We start from the raw sequence: 22,262 nt of genomic DNA on the forward strand, positions 1-22,262 counted from the left end.
GTTTTAGAGAGGGTGAAGAGGAGATTTACCAGGTTGCTGCCTGTACTGGAGGGCATGTCTTATGAAGAAAGGTTGAGGAAGCGAAGGCTTTTCTCATTGGAGTGAAGAAGGATGAGGGGTGACTTGGTAGAGGTGAACAAGGTGATGAGAGTCATAGATAGAGTCAATAGAGAGAGATTTTTTTAACCCTCATATAAATAGTCATTACAAGGGGGTATAATTTTCGGGTGATTAGTTATTGGTTAAGGGGAGAATTCAGATGTAGGTTCGTTACATACAGAGTGGTGGCTGAGTGGAATGCACTGACAGCGGTGGCGGTAAAATTAGATGCATTAGGGACATTTAATATACTTCTGGATAGGCACATGGATGATAATAAAATGAAGGGTATGGAAGTTAGAGTCGTAGAGATGTACAACATGGAAACAGTTCAGTCCAACCTGTCCATGCTGACCAGACATCCCAACCCAATCTAGTCCCACCTGCCAGCACCCGGTCCATATCCCTCCAAACCCCTACTATTCATATACCCATCCAAATACCTCTTAAATGTTGCAATTATACCAGTCTCCACCACTTCCTCTGGCAACTCATTCCATACACATACCACCCTCTGCATGAAAAAAGTTTCCCCTTAGTTTTTTTTATATCTTTCCCCTTTCATCCATAACCTATGCCCTCTAGTTCTGGACACCCCAAACCCAGGGAAAAGACTTTGTCTTTTTTCCCTATCCATGCCCCTCATAATTTTGTAAACCTCTATAATGTCACCCCTTCGTCTCCGACGCTCCAAGGAAAACAGCCCAAGTCTGTTCAGCCTCTCCCTATTGCTCAAATCCTCCAGCCCTGGCAACTTCCTTGTAAATCTTTTCTGAATCGTTTCAAGTTTCCCAACATCTTTCCGATAGTAAGGAAACCAAAATTGCACGCAGTATTACAACAGTGGCCTATCCAATGTGTTGTACTGTCGCAACATGACCTCTCAACTCCTGTACTCAATACTCTGACTAATAAAGGAAAGCATACCAAACGCCTTCTTCACTATCCTATCTACTTGCGACTCCACTTTCAAGGAGCTATGAACCTGCACCTCAAGGTCTCTTGGTTCAGCAACACTCCCTAGGACCTTACCATTAAGTGTATAAGTTCTGTTAAGATTTGCTTTCCCAAAATGCAGCACCTCGCATTTACCTGAACTAAACTCTATATGCCACTTTTATTTTTGATCTTATGGTCGGATAAAAGATTGGCATGTCATCATGGCCGAAGGGTCTTGTTCTGTTCTGTTCTGTGTTCTACATGTCGGATGGTAAGCTGGGTAATTAGCTCAGATGAATGTAAAACGTTATAGCGTTCAGGAGGAGTTAGTCAACTGGACAGAAAATTGGGCTTGATGGTTGTAGACAGAGGGTTGTGGGAGAGCTGTTGTTTTTCTGACTAGAGGCATGTGACCAGCGGTGGAGTGGTTCCACTGTTGTTTGTCATTTGGATAAATGGTTTGGATGGGAATATTGTTAAGTAAGTTAAATAAGTTTTTTGGGTGACACAGAAATTGGTGGTAAACAGGACAGTGATGAAGGTTATCTGTGATACAACAGGATGGACAGTACTGCTGAGATAGTGAGCTGAAGAATAGCTGATGGAGTTTAATTAGATAAACGTGAAGTGTTCCATTTTGGTGAAACAAACCAGGGTGGGACCTGTACAGTTAATGTTCGGGCCCTGGGTAGTGTTGTCAGTCAGTGACCCAGGGATGCAGGTACACAGTTCTTTGAAAGTGGTGTCACAGGTAGACAGGCTGGTGAAGCAGGCGTTTGAGGTGGTTACCTCCATTGGGGAGAGCATTGAGCATAGGATTTGGGATGTCATGTTGTATCTGTACAAGACATTGGTCAGGTCACCATAAAAGCGTTGTTGATCAGTGGGAAGAACACATCTGGTTCACTGACCTCCTTTTGTGTAGACCATCTGACATTTTAAACTGGCCTGGCTAACATGTCACTCCAGACCCATTGCAATATGGCTAACTCTGAGCTGTCCTCTGGGTAATTAACAGTGACTCCCACATCCCATGAATGAATAAATAAAAATACATATGTCCCTCTCTACCTCTACAGACCCCTCCAGCTGCAGCAAACTGTACTGGCTTTATAACATCTTTCAGGCCCTGACCACTCTCTGTAACACTCTTACCACCTCCGGCACCTTCACCTCTCCCTGTTCCATTTGTGACATTGAACCCTGACACTGATTCCCTTTCCCACTGCTCAACTCCTGCTGGCAGACCCTTTGCAATCCCTTTAACTCTTACTCCTAAAACACTCTCTCACTTCAGGATTTTAAGTACTTTTTGGTGATCTTCTAAGCCTCATAATCTAATATGATACATTTTGTCCTAAGTGAGGCGCCAGTGGGAATTTCTTGCTGAGGTTTTGTCTGTTTCAGTGTAATGTTCTTTTGTTGAGTGATTTACACTGTCCTTTCAAATGTTTTCCACTGTCCATTTACAGGCACATATTTCAATCTGTTTCGCCTATTTACCTTGGTCAGTTCTCCTCTCAAACCCATGTCACTGGCTGTTTTTATTTCGAGTTGTAGCATGTCCTTCTGTGATTCACTTTAAAACTTTATATTACTTTAAACTGAACTTTATCACAATTTCCCTGAGTATCTCTCCAGGTGACATTTCTCATTCAATAAGTTACATCACACAACGATCGCTCTGAGATAGTTATGTCCCTAGCCAGTTGCACAATTTGTTATTCAAAGAAACACTGAAAAAAAAATTCTCTGAACTAATCTTCCAATATCACTGTTGTTAGTGTGACTGTCCCAGATTATGGGAATATTGAAGTTTCCCAAAATTATCACAAAGTGTTTGTTAAAAAATTCCAATGAGTTCCTGTGTAATGCAGTGATGAGAAATGGAATGCTGTTCGATGGCGTAAAACTGTTCTGCTGTTTGTGTCCTTGGCAAGTAGTAGCCAGAATTTACATTCAGACTGACTCTACTTCATGATCTGAGGTCAAATGATTTCTCTGTACTGCCTTTGTTATCCATTATTGTTAGCGTTACCCATTTTCCTGGGTTTCCACAAGGTTGTGATCCATTGAATATTTATGTCCACCTTTTGTTCGCCCTGTAACCACGTCTCTCTGGTGTCTAAATTTCTTTTATCTCTGTGTCACAAATCAATCTACCATATTGAAGAGAGTTAAAAATCACACATCAGGTTATAGTCCAAAAGTTTTTTTTGAAAGCTTTCAGAACAACGCTCCTTCATCAGGTGAGAGTGGAGGGCTCGATCGTAACACAGATTTATAGCAAAAATTTACAGTGTGATGCAACTGACATAATACATTGAAAAATTGATTGTCTGTTAAGCCTTTCATTGTTTAGAATACAGTGATAGTTTCACTTCTTTCATGGGTAAATCACAAAACATTTTTTTAAAGTTGCATTCTCGGGTTAGCTGTTAACAATGGTGATAGCTAGACAATATGTGAAGGTGTTAGCCCCCTGTGTTCTCTGTCTATGCCCTGATATTTAGATTTATTCTAATCTAAAAAGTGAGATAAGAGTTTGACATAAATTCATGCAGTTTTTGAGCTCAGAGTTCTCCATGAATGCATGCAGTTTTTGAGCAAAGTACAATGTAATTCTGCAAGTACAAATTCACCCCACAAAATATGTGTGTCTGTGGGTCTTTGTCTGTCTGTGTGTGTCTGTCTGGGTGGGGGCTGTGAGTGTGAGAAAGTGTGTGTGTAGGAAGTGCAGAGTGTCTTAAGTCTGTGAGTGTGGGAGTGTGTGTGTGTGTCTGTGTACCCGTCTGTGTGTACCTGTGTCCGTGTGTATGTGAGAGTGTGTGTGTGTGTGTGTGTGTGTGTAGGAATATCTGTGTGTGTCTCGTGCAATCGTGATCACCTGTAATGTGACATGAACCCAAGGTCCCGATTGAGGCCCTCCCTATGGGTACCGAACTTAGCTATCAGCCTCTGCTCAGCCACTTTCCTCTGCTGCCTGTCCCGAAGTCCACCTTGGAGGATGGTCACCCGAATGTCCGAGACTGAATGTCCTGGACCACTGAAGTGTTTCCCAACTGGGAGGGAACCCTCCTGTCTGTTGATCGTTGTGCGGTGCCCATTCATCCATTGTCGGAGCCTTTGTTTGGTTTCCCCAATGTACCATGCTTCCGGGCATTTTTGCCTGCAATGTATAAGATAGACAATGTTGGCTGAGTCACATGAGTACCTGCCATGTCCAAGGTGGGAGGTGTTCCCACACGTAATAGTGGTATCTATATCCACAATCTGACACGTCTTGCAGTGTCCACCGTAAACAGGGTTGTATGGAGTTGTCCTGAGGGCCATCCGCTTTATCCTCGATTACAACGTCTTCACTGTCCACTATGCCACCCTCCAGCCTTTCCAGCATATCACACATGGCTATCAATGGGACAAATATCTTTGCTCGGGGCTCCACGATGTTCTGTGATGCACTTAATCAGGTCCTGGGTTTTTCCATAGCTTTGTGTTTTAAAACCTTCTATAACATGCACTCTTTTCAAGTCATAGAGATGTAGAGCATGGAAACAGACCCTTTGGTCCAACTCGTCGATGCTAACCAGAAGATGTAAATAAATCCATCCCATTTACCAGCATTTGGCCCATGTACTTCTAAACCCTTATTATTTATACACCCATCCAAATATCTCTTAAATGTTGTCATAGTATCAGTATCTGCTACTTTCTCTCTCAGCTCTGTGTGTATAAAAAAGCTGTCCCTTCAGTGCCGTTTAAACATTTCCCCTTTAACCTTAAACCTATGCCCTCCAGTTTTGGACTCTCCAAACCCTGGGAAAATACCTTGAATGTTTGCCAAATCCATACCCCTCATGTTTATATAAACCTCTGTCAGGTCACCACTCACTCTCCGATGCTCCAGGGAAAATAACCCCAGCTTATTCAGCAACAACCCTGGGAACATCTTGTAAATCTTTTCTGAACACTTTCAAATTTCACACCATCCTTCCTATAGCAGGGAGACTGGAATTACAGAGAACTCCAAATGTGGTCTAATGTATTACTCTTGTTCCCTGAGTTCCCCAGTCTTTGTCCACAGTAAGTTCTGGAGGGAAAAATGTGTTTAAGGTCTTACCCATATCCTGCTGTTCCACACATCAGTGGTCTCATTGATCTTTAAGGGACAGCATTTTGTCTCGAGTTACTCTTTTACTCAATATATTTATACAATCACTTTTGGATTCTCCTTATCATTCTCTGCATGTACACTTTCTGCAATCCTGATTTCTACCCAAAGTGTATTCCTACAGCCCCTGTGATCCTCAGGGATTCCCTTGATCCAGCTGGCTATACCTGACACGTGCCCCCTTTTCCTTGACCAGACCCTCAGTAGACAGCCAGTGTTTCTGAATGCAGTCAGCATTGGCCTGCACACAAACAGGTGGTGATTGCTCAATTTATCTCACTTTTAAAATATTCCTCACTTGCCAGACTTCCCTTTCCCTGCAAATAGACTCCCCAATCACCTTTTGAGAGTTCCTGGCTAATATTCCTGGCCCCATTGTATAACTTGAACCTGTGGACCAGCCCTGTCCTTTTCCATCGCTATTTCCAAGCTAATAGACTTGAGTCACTTTGGCAAAATGCTTTCCCACTCACACCTCAGTCCCTTTCCCTACCTTGTTATCCAAGGGGAGGTCAGGTTTTGCCCCTTTCTCTTTTCAGGCCATTTACATATTGATTGGGAGTTTCTGGAACACAATTAGCAAATTCCTCCCTTGCAAACACTGGACACTGGCGGTTCCAGTCTAGGTTTGGAAAGTTTAAAAACCCCAACCATAACAGGCCTATTATTATGATTGATATTTGAGATCTCTTGATATATTTGTTCCTCAGTCTGCCACTGATTATTCAGGGTCAGTAAGACAATCGTGTCAGAGTGATGACCCATTCTTATTTCTCAGTTCCACTAACATAGCGTCGCTGGGTGATCCCACAGGAATATCCTCCCTAGGTACTGATGTAATAATTCACGTAATGAAAACCCACCACCACGCGTCCTCTTTTGCATCCCCTTCGATGCTTCCTGTAGCATCTCCACCTTGAAACAATGAGCTGCCAGCCCTGTCCCTCCCTCAGCTTTGTTTCTGTAATAACTATAATATCCCAGCCCCATGTTCCAATCTATGCCCTGAGTTCATCTTCCTTAGCTGGCAGGCCCCTTGCATTTAAATAAATGCAGTTTAATCATCAGTTCCCCCTCCCCCATTTCCTGCTATGTTCTTGCCTGCCTTTTCTGCTGAAATTGCTGTCTTTAACTCGTGCACCAACCTCAATCTTCTTTCTGGCCTTATGACTGTTTAAGGTGCAACACCCTGCCAGATTAGATTATATCCTCTCAAGCAGCTCTAACAATTCGCCCCATCAGGATGTGGGTCCCCCTCCTGCTCCCAGTTCAGGTGCCTTCCCCACCCTGTCAACCTGTGCTGACACCTTCAGACATCCAGGGACTTGCCCACCAAGGTCCCGGTGTTACTCAGTTCTCCAGGAGGACCTACTCTTCATGATGTATATCCTTTGCTTATGAGACTTCCCACAGTGCATTACCTCACAGTGATCAGAAGTAAACTCCATCTGCCATTACTCAGTGTGTGTACAACTCTGAGTATGACTAACTTCATCCAGTCTCCCCAACCGTCCCTACCTGTAATTGTCAAGAGAATGCACAACCCTCCCTATTGCGTTAACCTCCTCCAGTCCCTCTCATGGACACCATCATCTATAAAGCTTCTCCTGTTCCTGACTATATTTTCCTCCTGTTCCAAAAACCCCTTGTGAACTTTGTGACCTCGTCCAATCTCTGCAGTGCTCTGTATAATCAGCCTCACTGTGACTGGAATCTGGCTTCAATTCCAGCCTTGGCCAACTGTCTGTATGGACTTTGCATGTTCTCCCCCCGACTGTGTGGGTTTCTTCCAGGTGCTCTGGTTTCCTGCCATAGTCCAACATTTGCATGATACGTGGATGGGCCGTCATAAATTGACTGTAGTATTCAGGCAAGTGTGGTTTAGGTGAGTTCACCATGAGGAATGCAGGGTTTATTGGACAGGGAGAGGGATGGGTCTGGTTAGGATGCTCTTTAGAGGGGTTGGTGTGGACTTGTTGGGCCGAATGGCCTATTTCCAGACTGTGGAGATTCTATTCAGTTTATTGTCCAGTCCTGTCAACCATCCCTGTCTCTTGATCCTTGCCTCATCCCCAATACTCGAGGAGAAAGTGAGGACTGCAGATGCTGGAGATCAGAGCTGAAAATCATTTCCTGAAGAAAGGCTGATGCCCGAAAGGTCGATTCTCCTGTTCCTTGGATGCTGCCTGACCTGCTGCGCTTTTCCAGCAACACAATTTCAGCTCATCCCCAATACTCTCCTTATATGTGTCATCTCCAACAGTTTCTAAAACATTCCTTGCTGATGTAAGCTTCTCCAGTCCTGATCATGATTGCTATGACTGTCATCTCTTCCTGCTTTTAGAACCCTACCTATAACTGTTGACATTTGTTACAGCACTCCCAATCACTGTTCCATCCTGAAAACCCAAAAACCTTTATCTCTCTGTAAACCCATCTGGACTGTCTGTACTTCCTTTTGACAATCCCGTTCTGAGACTTTCTCTATATCAAAAAAGTCATTAAGTGTAGGTAACCCTTATTATTGTAACCTCCCTCCAGTCTTACAGCACTGAGGATCTGTAGAACCTCTTTTCAAACCGACAGCCATCTCTGTGTCTGTAATCTCCTCCAGTCCCCATAATACATTCTCTCTGAGCTCCTCTGTAGCCCATTGAACACTCCCTAACACTGTCTGTATCAGTGTAACCTTCTCCAAAAACACAACCTTCCCTATCTGTGTTAATCCCTACACCAGTCCCTATCCCTCTAAGCTCCGTCTAACAACACAACCCTCCATGTTTGTGTATTCACCTTCAGTCCGTACTCACCCCCCTATCTGTGTAACCTTCTCCATGCATATTTTGCTACAGTCTCTTCAACTGCCCTTTTAAGTTTAATATCTTCCAGTCCCGAAAACTCCCCTCTCTTTAACTTTCTCAGGCCACACATCCCTCACTATCTGTGACCTACTCCTGTTGGAGAACCCTCCCTCTGTGAACTGCTCCAACTCTTCAACTCTCCATAAGCTCCTGCAGCTCTTCCAGCCCTCCCTATCGACCAAACCTCTTCCAGTCCCTAAAACGCCATCAGTCTGTGGAGACCCTACCACCATCCCTATCTGTGTTATCCTCTCAGGTCTCTGCAACACTCCCGATCTGTAGATCCCACTCCAATGCCTGTGCTCCTCCCAGTCCTGTTCCTGCAAGACTCATTAACAATGTAACATCCTCCCGTCACTATCACCCACCCTGTCAATGTTAGCTCCTCCTGTATCTCCAAACGTTTACTCATCCCCATAATCTTCTCCAGCTCTTAACCCCATCTGTGTAAACATCACTCTCCACTCGAACCCTCCCTACCGCAGGAACTTCCTTCTGTTTGTGCTATGCTCCCTTATCTGTGAAACTGTCTCCAACCAAACGTGCTACTCAATCTCAAAAAAAGAATCCAGATTCCACAGCCTCCATGTCTAAATAACCCCCAGAACCCATGCATTCCTATATCTATAAACATGTTCAGTCACGATGACCCTCCATATCTCTTTTTGATCTGCCAGATGATACACATCTTTTTATCTCTGTAATCTGCTCAGCTCCCTAAAACAGTCCCTGCCTGTGTAATACAGCCCTGGCCTACAAACATCATTATCCCTGTAAACTTCTCTATCCCTCCCAACATTCCCAACTCCATGAACCCGTCAGCCCTACAGCGCTGCATATTCCTTTAGCCTCCTATGGCTCTATGGTCCTCCTTCCCTGTTAAACCACCTCCAGTCCCCACGTCCCTCCCAGTCTGGGTCCTCTGCTCCAGATCAGACCATTGCTGTCTCTGTAAACACCTCCACTCCTGACAACTCTTCCCATTTGTGTAACTTCGTTCAGACCACATACTCTCCAGCTTCCTGAATTCTCTTCCTGCCATTGCAACCAAAACCACATGTTTATGTAACAACCTCCAGTGCTTAAACCTCCCCGACTCAGTAACCTCTTGAAGTCTTAAGGAAACACATAAACTGTGAAACCTCTCATTTCCCTACAATCCTCCCTCCCTCCTGAAATGCCTTCATCACCACGAAAACTCACAATTACTGAAGCCTCCTTTTGGCATTGCAACCCTCCTAATGTCTGCAAAATCCTCCTGTCCTGATATCCCTCCCTGACTCTGTAATCCCCACCACCCTCCAGTGCCCTTCTGGGGAACATGGCAGAGGAGAGAAGATTTGTAGCGTCTGGACCATATTACAGAGGTGGAATTCTGGGAATTACAGATTTAGTCTAATGTTTGTGGTGTGCAGATTATTGGTGAGGACTCTAAAGAAAGGATTTTTGACAACTTGGAAAGACATAGTTAAATTAGAGACAGCATGGGTTTGTGAGGGGCAGGTCATGCCTCACAAACCTTATTGAATTCTTTGAGGATATGACAGAATACGTTGATGGCTCATTCAGAAAAGAGGGATGATTGGGATGCAGGAAAATCTGTCTGTCTGGATACAGGATTGGATGGCTCAGAGAAGACAGAGTGTGGCAGCAGATTGGCAGTATTGAGCCTGGAGCTCAGTGACCAGTGGTGTTCTGGAACAATCAGCTCTGGGACTCTGCTCTCTGTGATTTTTGTAAATGACTTGGATGTGGATCTTGGAGAGGGGGTTAGTACGTTTGCCAATAACACGAAGGTTGGTGCGTCGTGGGGAATGTGGAGGGCTGTTGTAGGCTGCAATGGGACATTGGCAGGACGCAGAGCTGGGCTGAAAGTGGCAGATGGAGTTCAATCTGGAAAAGTGTGAAGTGATTCATTCTGGAAGGTCAATTCTGAATATAGAATCCAGCGAAATACTTGGCATTATGGAGGAACAGAGAGATCATGGGGTCCATGTTCATAGATCCCTCAAAGCTGCCACGCACGTTGATAGGGTTGTTAAAAAGGCATATGTTGTGTTGGCTTTCCTTGGCAAGGGGATTGATTTCAAGAGCCGTTGAGTTTTACTGCATCTTTATAGCGACCTGGTGAGACCACACTTGGAATATTGTGTTCAGTTCTCGTCCCATCTTTACATGAAGGATGTGCAAGTTTTAGAGAGCGTACACAGGAGATTTACCAGGATGCTGCCTGGAATGGAGGGCATTTCTTATGGAGAAAGTGTGAGGGAGCTAAGGTTTTTCTCATTGGAGTGAAGAAGGGGGTGGGGTGACTTGGTAGAGGTGAACAAGGTGATGAGAGGCACAGAGAGAGTGTATAATCAGAGACTTGTTCTCCTATGGCATAAATGGCTATTACAAGGCGGCATAATTTTAAGGAGATTGGAAGATGGATAAGAGGATAGAGAATATTAGGTGGTTGGATGGACTGCCAATGGTGGTAGTAAAATTAGACACATTCGGGACATCTAATAGACTCTTTGACACACACATGGATAGTAGTAAAATGAAGGTATGTAGATTAGTTTGATCTTACAGTTGGATAAAAGGTTGGCATAGCCTCATGGCCAAAGGGTCTTGGGCTGAACTGTTGTGTGTTCTGTGTTCTGTCGCGTAAACTGGGTAATAAGCTCAGATCAGTGTAAAAAGGATATGGCATTCAGGAGGAGCTAATGAACTGGATACAAAAATTACTTGATGGGAGGAGACATAGGGTGGTGGGAGACATGTTTTTCTGACTGCAGGCATGTGACCAGCGGTGGAGTGGGTCCACTGTTGTTTGTGATTTGGATAAATGGTTTGGATGGGAATATTGGTTTCCTGGTCCGTAATTGTTTTGGGTGTCACTGAAATTGGTGGTAAAGTGGACAGTGAAGAAGGTTATCTATGATACAACAGGATGGACAGTACTGCTGGGATAGTGGGCTGAAGAATAGCAGATGGAGTTTAATTAGATAAAGGTGAGGTGTTCCATTTTGGTGAAACAAACCAGGGTGGGACTTGTACAGTTAATGTTCGGGCCCTGGGTAGTGTTATCAGTCAGAGACCCAGGGATGCAGGTACACAGTTCTTTGAATGTGGTGTCCCAGGTAGACAGGCTGGTGAAGCAGGCGTTTGGGATGGTTACCTTCATTGGGGAGAGCATTAAGAGTAGGAGTTGGGATGTCATGTTGTATCTATACGAGATATTTGTGGGGCCACCATAAAAATATTGTTGATCAGGAGGAAGAACTCCTCTCGTCACTTACTTGCTTTAAGGAAGGGCATTAAATATTCTAACCTGGTCTGGCCAACATTTGACTCCCGACCCACAGCAATATGGCTGACTCTGAGCTACCCTCTGGGTAATTAGCAGTTGGGTCAAAGAATGTTAGTCCAGGCAGTGACACCCACATCCCAGGAATGAATAAATAAAAATCCATATGTCCCTCCCTACCTCTGCAAACCCCTCCAGCTGCAGCAATCCGTCCTGGCTTTGTAACACGGTTCAGACGCTGACCACTCCCTGTAACACTCTCACCACCTCCAGCACCTTCACCTCTCCCTGTTCCTGTTGTGTCAATAAACCCTGACCGTGGTTCCCCTTCCCACAGCCCTCCTCCTGCGAGCAGACCCATTGTAATCCATTAACATTTACTCCTAAAACACACTCTGACTTCAGGATTTTAAGTACTTTTTGGTGATCTTCTCAGCCTCATAATCTAGTATGATTCCTTTTGATCTGAGTGAGGGATCAGTGGGAATTTCGTGCTGAGGTTTTTACTGTTTCAATGGAATGTTCTTTTGTTGAGTATTTTGCATTGTCCCTTCAAATGTTTTCCACTGTTCATTTACAAGCACATATTTCAGTCTGTTTAGCCTGTTTACCTTGGTCAGTTATCCTCTCAAACTCATGTCATTGGCTATTTTTGTTTCTAGTTGTAGCTTGTCCTTTCTGTGAGTCACTCTAAAACTTTATATTTCTTTAAAATGCACTTTATCACAATTTCCCGAAGGATCTCTGCAGGTGACATTACTCATTCACTAAGTTTCATTACACGGTCGCTCTGCGATAGTTATGTCCCTTAACAGTTGCACAATGTGTTTTTCAAAGAAACACTGAAAAAAAATGAACCGAAGTCCTATTCCAATATCAATTTTGACCGTGTGATTGTCCCAGATTATAGAAATATTGAAGTTTTCCAAAATTATCACAATATCTTTGTTAAAAAATTCCAATGAGTCCCTTGGTAATGCAATGATGAGCAATGGAATACTGTTCAGTGGCTAAAACTGTTCTGCTGCTTGTGTCCTTGGCAAGTAGTAATTTACATTCAGACTGACACTACTTCATGATCTGCAGCCAAATGCTTTCTCTGTAATGTCTTTGGTATCCATTATTTTTAGTGTTAATCATTTTTCCTGAGTTTCCGCAAGATTGTGAACCATTGAATATTTTTGTTCACCCTGTATCCATGTTTCCCTGATGTCTAAATCTCTTTTTTCTCCGTGTCACAAATCCATCTACGTTATTACAGTGACGTTGCCCATTAAAAAAACATAACTTACTCTTTCCCACAATCTTCTGTCACAACTCTTTTCGCTGATATACATTTTTAGTTAAACTCTGCCCCTTCCTGTTCCTTTCTGCTTGTCTTCAGCCACATTCCCATACTGTTCCATTGCTTCGCCTTTTCTCTTTGGATTTGGAAAGCTCCTTTCACCGGAACCCTGTCCCTGCATCCTCTCTGTCAGTTTAAAGCCCTGTCCATAAACCTACCGACATGATCAGCCAGGACCCTGGTCCCAGCACAGTTCCAGTGGGACCATCCGAATGGATTATTTATTAAATCAGGTATGGGATGTGGGTGTCTCTGGCTGACCAGCCTTTCTTGCCCAATCCTAGCTGCCCTTGAACTGAGTAACTTGCTTGGTTTTTGAAGAGGGTAATTGGGAGGCAAATACTTTGCTGTGGCTATGTCGTGCAGACCACGTGATGATGGGCAGATGTCCTTCTCTGAATGACATAGCAGCCTGGGATACCAGCAGCGGTGTTTGTGCAGTGTGTCCAGGAAGCTTTTCCAACTCAGTATGTAGATTGTCCGACCAGAGGGGAGGCCATATTGGATTTGGCACTTGGTAACGAACCGAGACAAGTAATGGGCTTGTTAGTGTGTGAACATTTTGGTGATGGTGACCACAATTCTGTGACTTTCACCTTGGTTATGGAGAGAGATAGGTGTGTGCAACAGGGTAGGTTTTACAATTGGGGGAAGGGTAAATACGATGCTGTAAGACAGGATCTGAGGAGCATAAGATGTGAACATAAGCTGTCAGTGAAGGATGTCGTGGAAATGTGGAACTTTTTCAAGGAACGGATATGACGTGTATGCACCTGTCTGGCAGTGAAGAGAAGGTAGTGTGAGGGAACCTTGGTTGACGAGGGAGGTTGAATGTCTTGTAAAGAGGAAGAAGGAGGCTTACATAAGGTTGAGGAAACTAGGTTCAGACAGAGCGTTGGAGGGATACAGGATAGCCAGAAGGGAGCTGAAGAAAAGGATTAGGAGAGCTAAGAGAGGGCATGAAAAATCTTTGGCGGGTAGGATCAAGGATAACCCCAAGGCATTTTATGCGTATGTGAGAAAGATGAGAATGACGAGAACGAGGGTAGGTCCGATCAAGGACAGTAGTGGGACACGGTGTATTGAGTCGGAAGAGAAAGGAGTGGTCTTGAATGAGTACTTTTCTTCAGTATTTACAAACGAGAGGGATCATATTGTTAAAGAGGAGAGTGTGAAACGGACTGGTAAGCTAGAAGAGATACTTGTTAGGAAGGCAGATGTGTTGGGCATTTTGAAAAACTTGAGGATAGACAAGTCCCCCGGGCCTGACGGGATGTATCCTAGGATTATGTGGGAAGCAAGAGAGGAAATTGCAGCACCGTTGGCAATGAACCTTTCATCTTCACTGTCAACAGGGGTGGTACCAGAGGACTGGAGAGTGGCGAATGTTGTGCACCTGTTCAAAAAAGGGTATGGGGATAACCCCGGGAATTACAGGCCAGTTAGTCTTACTTCAGTGGTCGGCAAAGTAATGGAAAGGGTACTGAGGGATAGGATTTATGAGTATCTGGAAATGCACTTCTTGATTAGGGTGAGGCAGCACGGATTTGTGAGGGGTAGGTCTTGCCTTGCAAGTCTTATTAAATTCTTTGAGGAGGTAACCAAGCATGTGGATGAGGGTAGAGCAGTGGATGTGGTGTACATGGATTTGATAATGGTAGGCTCATGTGGAAAGTCAGGAGACATGAGATAGAGGGAAATTTGGCCAGTTGCGTAGATAAATGGCTAACCGGTCGAAGTCAGAGAGTGGTGGTAGATGGTAAATATTCAGCTTGGAGCCCAGTTACACGTAGAGTTCCGCAGGGATCAGTTCTGGGTCCTCTGTTGTTTGTAATTTTTATTAATGACTTGGAAGAGGGTGTCGAAGGGTGGGTCAGTAAATTTGCAGATGATACGAAGATTGGTGGAGTTGTGGATAGTGAGGAGGGCTGTTGTCGGCTGCAAAGGGACTTAGATATGATGCAGAGCTGGGCTGAGGCGTGGCAGATGGAGTTCAACCCTGTCAAGTGTGAGGTGGTCCATTTTGGAAGGACAAATAAGAATGCGGATTACAGGGTTAACGGTATGGTTCTTAGTTAGGTGGAGGAGCAGAGGGATCTTGGGGTCTATGTTCATCGATCTTTGAAAGTTGCAACTCAGGTGGATAGACCTTATAAGAAGGCCTATAGTGTATGAGTGTTCATGAGCAGAGGGATTGAATTCAAGAGTCGTGAAGTGATGTTGCAGCTGTACAGGACCTTGCTTAGCCCACATTTGGAGTACTGTGTGCAGTTCTGGTCGCCTCACTTTAGGAAAGATGTGGAACCCTTGGAGACGGTGCAGAGAAGATTTACCAGGATGTTGCCTGGAATGGAGAATAGGTCGTACGAGGATAGGTTGAGAGTGCTAGGCCTTTTCTCACTGGAACAGTGAAGGATGAGGGGTGACTTGATAGAGGTTTATAAGATGGTTAGAAGAATAGATAGAGTCAGAAACTTTTTCCCCGGGTACAACAAAGTGTTATAAGGGGACATAAATTTAAGATGAAGTGTGGGAGGTACAGTGGGGATGTCCGGGGTCGGTTCTTTACACAGAGAATGGTGGGGGCATGGAATGCGCTGCCTGTGGGAGTGGCAGAGTCAGAATCATTGGTGACTTTTAAGTGGCATTTGGATAGGTACATGGATGGGTGCTTAAGCTAGGAAAAATGTTTGGCACAACATTGTGGGCCGAAGGGCCTGTTCTGTGTTGTATTGATCTATGTTCTATCTATGTTCTATACATTTCATTGGGAACTGGAGATTTCTCCACCTTTCTGCCTGTGAAAACATTTAATACCTCCTCCTTATTGATCTTAACATGTTCAGGAACCTCAGCATCCCAACTGAAATCCCCAGCTACAATGCCTTTCTCCTGTGTGAATACAGATGGGAAGTATTCATTGAAGACCTCACCTGCTTTCTCTGGCTCCATGCACAGATTGTCCCTTTGGATTCTCACAGGCCTTCCTCTTTCACTGGGAATCCTCTTACTCTCACGATGCTGATAAAATGTCTGTGGCTTTTCCGCAATCGTATCTGCCAAATATATTTCATCACCATTGTTTGTCCCTCATTTTCCACAATCCCCTTGCACTCTCTATACTTGTGAAGGGCTTCACCTGATTTTATTGCACTGTATTTTCTTTATCAAACTCACGATATCACTTGATCAGTATTCCCTGGACTTGCTGCCTTTAATATTCACTCTTCAAGGAGCACACTACCCCAGCTTTCTCACTGCATCACTTTAAAATACTCCACTTTTCTAACATGGACCCAACTGCAGGGAGTTCCTCCCAGTCTATGTTTGCCAGATCCTCTGTAATGATCGTGATACTGATAGGAGGCACAGTTGTGAGGGGGACAGACAGGAGACTGTGTGCCTCCAGAGGAGAGCTCAGGATGGTGTGCTGCCTCCCAGGTACCAGGGTCAAGGATGTCTCTGAGTCGTTATTGAACATTATGAAGGGGGAGAGTGAACATCCAGAGGTCATTGTGCACATTGGTCCACATCACAGAGGTAGTCAAATGGTTGGGGCCCTGTGAAATGAGTACAGGGAGTCAGATGAGAAGTTTAAAAAGCAGGATATTGACCTTAATGATCTTCAGATTACTCCCAGTGCCAAGTGCCAGTGAGGATAGAAATAGAAAGGTAGGCCGGATGGATGTGTGGCTGAGGAGCTGGTATAATGGGCAGGGTTTTCAGTTCTTGGGTCATTGAGATCTCTTCAGGGGTAGAGGGGCCCTGTACAAAGGGGATGGTTTGCACTTGAAGCAAAGGGGCACAAGTATCCCAGGGAGGAGATTTGCTAGTGTTACCCAGGAGGATTTAAACTAGTTTGGCAGGGAGTTGAGACTCTGAGTGAGAGAGGGACCATCGAAAAGTCAGGGGAAATACATCAGCCATCAAGAGCAAGTTACCTATTCAGGATATCCAGGGGTACAGTTGAGGGAGGAGAAAGATATCTAGTTTAAAGGGCATTTATTTCAACACACGAGGCCTGACTGGTAAGGCAGATGGGCTCAGAGCATGGATTAGCTCTGGGGACTGGGATATTATAGCCATAATAGAAACATGGCTGAGAGAAGGGCAGGACTGGCAGCTCAGTGTTCCAGGATAAAGAAACTACAGGTGTGACAGGAGGACAAGTAAGTGAGGAGGGGAGTTGTCCTTTTGATTCGGAAGGACATAACAACTGTTCATCAAGACAATTCTGATAAGCAGTCATCAAATGAGGCCATAAATTTAAAAGTTAGAAACAAAGAAGGGATGGTCAGTCTGCTGGGATCATGTTCTCGACCCTCAAATAACCAGCAGGTACGAGAGGAGCAAATGTGTAGTGAGTTTGCAGGTACCTATAAAAATAATAGAGTAGTATTGGATGGAGATTTTAACTTCCCCTGGATTGACTGGGTCACCCAGAGTGTAAAAGGCCCGTACTGGGTGGAATTTGTAAAATGTGTCCAAGAAGGTTTCCTCAATCAAGACGTAGAGGGCTCTATGCTACTCAGGCGGGTGCAACACTGGACAACTCCTCAGAAAACCAGGCAAGTGACTGAAGTATCTGTCGGAGAGCACATTGCGTCCAGTCACCACAACTGTCTTTGTTTTAACATAGTTGTGGAAAAAGATCAGGCAGGTTGACAGATTTAGGTCTTAAACTGGAACTGGGCCAATATTGGGGCCATTCAGCAGGATCGAGCAGGGGTTGATTGGGTGGAAGGTAAAACTCACACGACACTAGGGTATAGTCTAGATGGTTTACAGAGGAACCTCAATTATCTGAACGAGATGGGCGGGCACTATTTCGTTTGGTTAATTGATTATTCGGTTAATCGATTCAATACCTTTCCTCTGGGGCTCGGTGTTTTCAGTTCAGTCTGCTCCCTGTTCAGGTGACGAGGCAGCAGCAAGCCATGAGTGAGCCCCCACACCCTGTCAGACCCCAAAAACACACCCCGCTCACCTCCAAACCCATCCAACACCGCCCCCACCCGACTCTCAACGTCACCAACCCAACAGCAAATCCTGCCCCCAAAACCATCTGATCCCACCCTCCACCAGCCACCTGCTCCCACCTGCCAGACACATCCTACATCACCCTCAGTCCATCCCCAAATCCGTTCAACACCGCCCCCCCCGCCCACCACATCCATCGTCCAATCCATGTCCACGCCCATGCCCCCGTAATTGTTACCTCGGTAAGTGGATAGTGAAGAAGGTGTTTGGTATGCTTTCCTTTATTGGTTAGAGCATTGATTATAGGAGTTTGGAGGTCATGTTGCAGCTGTGCAGCTCACTGTTTAGGGCACTTTTGGGATATTGCATGCAGTTCTGGTCTTTTTCTTATTAGAAGGATGTTGTGAAACTTGAAAGTGTTTAGAAAAGTTTTACAAGGATGTTGTCAGGGTTGGAGGATTTGAGATATCGGGAGAGGCAGAAACGACTGAGACTGTTTTCTCTGGAGCGTCAGAGGCTAAGGGGTCACATTCCTGAGGTTTATAAAATCATGAGGGGCATGGATAGGACAAACAGACAAGGTCTTTTCCCTGGGGTAGTGGAGACCAGAAATGGAGGGCGTAGGTTTAAGGTGAGAGATGAAAGATTTAAAAGGGACCTAAGGGGCAACCTTTTCACGCAGAGTGTGGTTTTGTAGGGAATGTACTGCCAGAGGAAGTGGTGGAGTCTGGTACAATTGCAGCATTCAAAAAGCATCTGGATTGGTATATGAATAAAAAGGGTTTATTGGGATATGGGCCAAGTGCTGGCAGATGGGACGAGATTAGGAAAGGATATCTGGTCGGCGTGGACGAGTTGGACCGAAGTGTCCGTTTATGTGCTGTACGTCTCTCGGTCTGTCTGGCTCTAAATGTTTTCCACTGTTCATTTACAGCCTGACATTTCAGTCTGTTTCCCCTGTTTACCTTGGTCAGTTCTCTCTCAATATCATATAATGGACTTTGTTACTGATGCTCGGGTGTGATTTATGGTCACTTTAAAATGTCATAATCTCTTTGAATTCCGGTATAATTTCTTGGAGGATCTCGGTGTGATATTACTCACTCACTCAGCTTCATCACCCAATGGTCGATCTGAGATAGTTACATCCCTAGCTATTTGCACAATGTGTTATTCAAAGAAACACTGACAAAAACATTCAAGGAGGATTTCGGATAATATCAGTCTTGCCAATGTGTCTGTCCCTGATTATACAAAGACTTAAGTCTTCAAAAATTATCACACCTCCTTTGATACAATTTCTAATGAATTCCTGTTTAATGCAGGGATGAGCAATGAAATACTGCAAGGCAGCATCTCCGAGACACCACACTCTGCGTGAAAAGGTTGCCCCTTAGGTCCCTCTGAGACTCCGAGGCAGCATCAATCAACCAAACGACCCCGTGGCCCAACATTTCAACTCCCCCTCCCACTCTGCCGAGGACATGGAGATCCTGGGCCTCCTTCGCCGCCGCTCCCTCACCACCAGACGCCTGGAGGTAAAACGCCTCATCTTCCACCTCAGAACACTTCAACCCCAGGGCATCAATGTGGACTTCAACAGCTTCCTCATTTTCCGTTCCCCCACCTCATCCTAGTTTCAAACTTCTAGCTCAGCACTGTCCCCTTGACTTGTCCGGACTTGTCCGTCCTGCCTAGCTCCTTTTCCACCTATCCACTCCACCCTCTCCTCCCTGACCTATCACCTTCATCTCCTCCCCAACTCCCCATTGTGCTCTATGCTACTCTCTCCCCACCCCCACCCTCCTCTAGCTTTTCTCTCCACGCGTCAGGCTCACTGCCTTTATTCCTGATGAAGGGCTTTTGCCCGAAACGTCGATTTCTCTGCTCGTTGGATGCTGCCTGAATTGCTGTGCTCTTCCAGCACCACTAATCCAGAATTTGGTTTCCAGCATCTGCAGTCACTGTTTTTACCAGCATAAAAACTGTTCTCCTGCTTGTGTTTTTGACACATAGCACCCAGAATGTGTATTCAGGCTGATTCAGCTGCATAATCTGAGGCCAAATGCTTTCTCTGTAATGCCTTTGTTATCCATTAGTGTCAGGATTCCTATCTTGCTTTTGCATTCTGCCTGAGATCCTGTAAGGTTGTTTACTGTTGAATACTTATGTTCTACCTTTTGTTCACCCTGTAATCACGTCTGTCTGGTGACTAAGTCTCATTTATCTCTGTGTCACAAGGCTATTACGTTATTGTAGATACTTTGTCCATTCCAAATCAAAACAACATTATAATTACCTCTTCCCCACGATGTCCTGTCACAAACCACTTCATTGATGTACAGTTTTAGTTAAACTCTGCCCCTTCCTGTTCCTTTCTGCTTGTCTTCAGCCACATTCCCATGCTGTTCTGAGGCTTCACATTTTCTTTTTGTATTTGGAAAGCTCCTTTCACCTGAACCCTTTCCCTGTATCCTCTCTGTCAGTTTAAAGCCCTGTCCATAAACTCACCGAAATGATTGGCCAGGAAACTGCTCCCAGCAGTGTTGATTTTAAATCACTCATGGGATATTGCTGTCTCTGGCTGGCCAACATCGCATGCCCACCCTGAGCAGCCTGAGAGCTGAGTGACTTGCCAGATTATGACAGTGGGCATTTGAATGTCAGTCCCATTGCCCTGGGTCTGGATTCATGTGTAGGCCAGACTGGCAGCCGAAAACAGAATTGCTTACTGAAAGGGTATTATTAAGCGGTTAGATGTGTATCCCTGACTCTGGCATTAAATTCTGGATGAACTGTCTAGTGAGAGTAACACGAGGTCATTGCCTGGTCAACTGATAGCTCCCTTATCCCTGAGTACTGATCCCAGTGCACCTTCTTCCTGACCATGGTTTGATCCTGATACCCCCCTGCTCTCTGGTGATATCACACAGTCTCTCTCCATGTGGTATCTGTCACTGTGAGGGTTTAATTGATGCCGGTGACTACACCTTTTGCAGCTACTCCAGATCCTAAGCCAACAGAATTCTCCACTCCAGGGAGATGAGGCATCTCAGACCAGGGTTGGAGACTGGGATTTTCCAGATCTCTGTGGGACGTGGTGCCATTCTCCATGTGTAACCCTCACAGCATCAGTCTAATTTCCCATTCTGTCTGTTTCTCTATCTCCTGTAGATACTCAGGATGCTCTTGACTCAACAGAATTCCCAATTCCTGTCTCGTCCATCACCACACTGAAGACAGTTGGTCAGCCCGAGAGATGGAGAGTGAGCCTTCAGTAAATCCTTCAGTGAGGTAAGATCACTCACAGTGAACAGAGCAGAGTGTATTTAAGGGATTGAACTTTAGTCCAGAAGACATGACACAGATACAGTGTTGAAGGGTAAACACAGAGCATTATGGTCTCAGGCTCAAACCCCACCGTCTTGTTAATTTACATCTCTGCTGTACTGAGCCTTCCTATGTCAATACAGTAAGTTGACAGTTATCAATTCAGGCCTGTGCTGTCTTAGTGAGGATCAGTACAACAGAGGGGAAAGCAGGCCTCCCTCAAGGAGATGGTATTGAAACCTGGGATCTTTCTGTACTATATTCTCCCTCTCATACTCTCTCTTGTCATGTGATAGAGTCATACAGCAAGGAAACATGCCTTTCGGTCTAACTTGTTTGTGCCAATGTAATTGTAATGCTTGTAATTCCCAGAAATTTTCCTATTTCTGTCACCTCCACCCCTCCCAAATTCCCGCTGTATATTTGAAACCTCCTCCAATGCTGACGACTCTCCCTGTATGTAAATTGCTCCAATGTCAATAACATGCCCAATCTCAATGATCTCATCCTGCACTCAGTACAATAATTCCCATTTCTGTAGTTTTGCACAATACTTACAGTAACGCCGTCTCTGTAAAATCCTCCAGCCTGGAGCAAAATACCCATCTGTGTACTTTCCTCAAGCGCCAAGAAAACATGATATCACTGTAACCTTCTGCAGGTCCGATCACACTCCTGCCTCCTGGCCTATAGTACCACACGACCACAGTAACCTTCTCCCAACCCTACCGACCTCCTTACCGATATGAACACCTCCAGACCCTGTTCAAGCCACAGCAGCACTCCACATCTCTGTTTGCTCGTCCACTCTCTACAGTCCTCCCAGCACCTCAAACACTCTCTCTTTGTGTAATTCTGCAATTTGGGCAGCATGGTGGCTCAGTGGTGAGCGATGGTGCCTCACACTGCCAGGGACCCAGGTTTGATTCCAGCGTTAGGTGACTGTCTGTCTGTGTGGAGTTTGCACCTTTTCCCTGTGTCTGCGTGGGTTTCCTCCAGATGTTCCAGTTTCCTCCCACAGTCCAAAGATGTGCAGGTCAGGTGAATTGGCCATGCTAAATTGTTCATAGTGTTAGGTGCATTGTCGGAGAGAAGTGGGTCTGGGTGGATTACTCTTTGGAGAGTTGGTGTGGACTTGTTGGGCCGAAGTACCTGTTCTCATGCTGCAGGGAATCTAATCCAAACTCTCCCTCTGCATTCCATATTACTGTCCCTAAATGTATCCATCTATCCATAATCAGC

The 22,262-nt window shown here is 45.0% G+C and overlaps 1 long non-coding RNA gene across 1 annotated transcript in view; it reads left to right on the forward strand.

The window, feature by feature from the left end:
* The window catches only part of LOC140483962 (uncharacterized), a 77,388-nt gene that overhangs the window by 33,209 nt on the left and 21,917 nt on the right, over positions 1–22,262 (forward strand). Inside the window, exon 4 of the long non-coding RNA XR_011962101.1 lies at positions 20,865–20,984. This is a non-coding gene — a long non-coding RNA (uncharacterized lncRNA). The remainder of the gene's footprint in view (positions 1–20,864; positions 20,985–22,262) is intronic.

Source organism: Chiloscyllium punctatum, chromosome 12, assembly GCF_047496795.1.
Source record: "Chiloscyllium punctatum isolate Juve2018m chromosome 12, sChiPun1.3, whole genome shotgun sequence".
NCBI classification, from domain to species: Eukaryota; Metazoa; Chordata; class Chondrichthyes; order Orectolobiformes; family Hemiscylliidae; genus Chiloscyllium; species Chiloscyllium punctatum.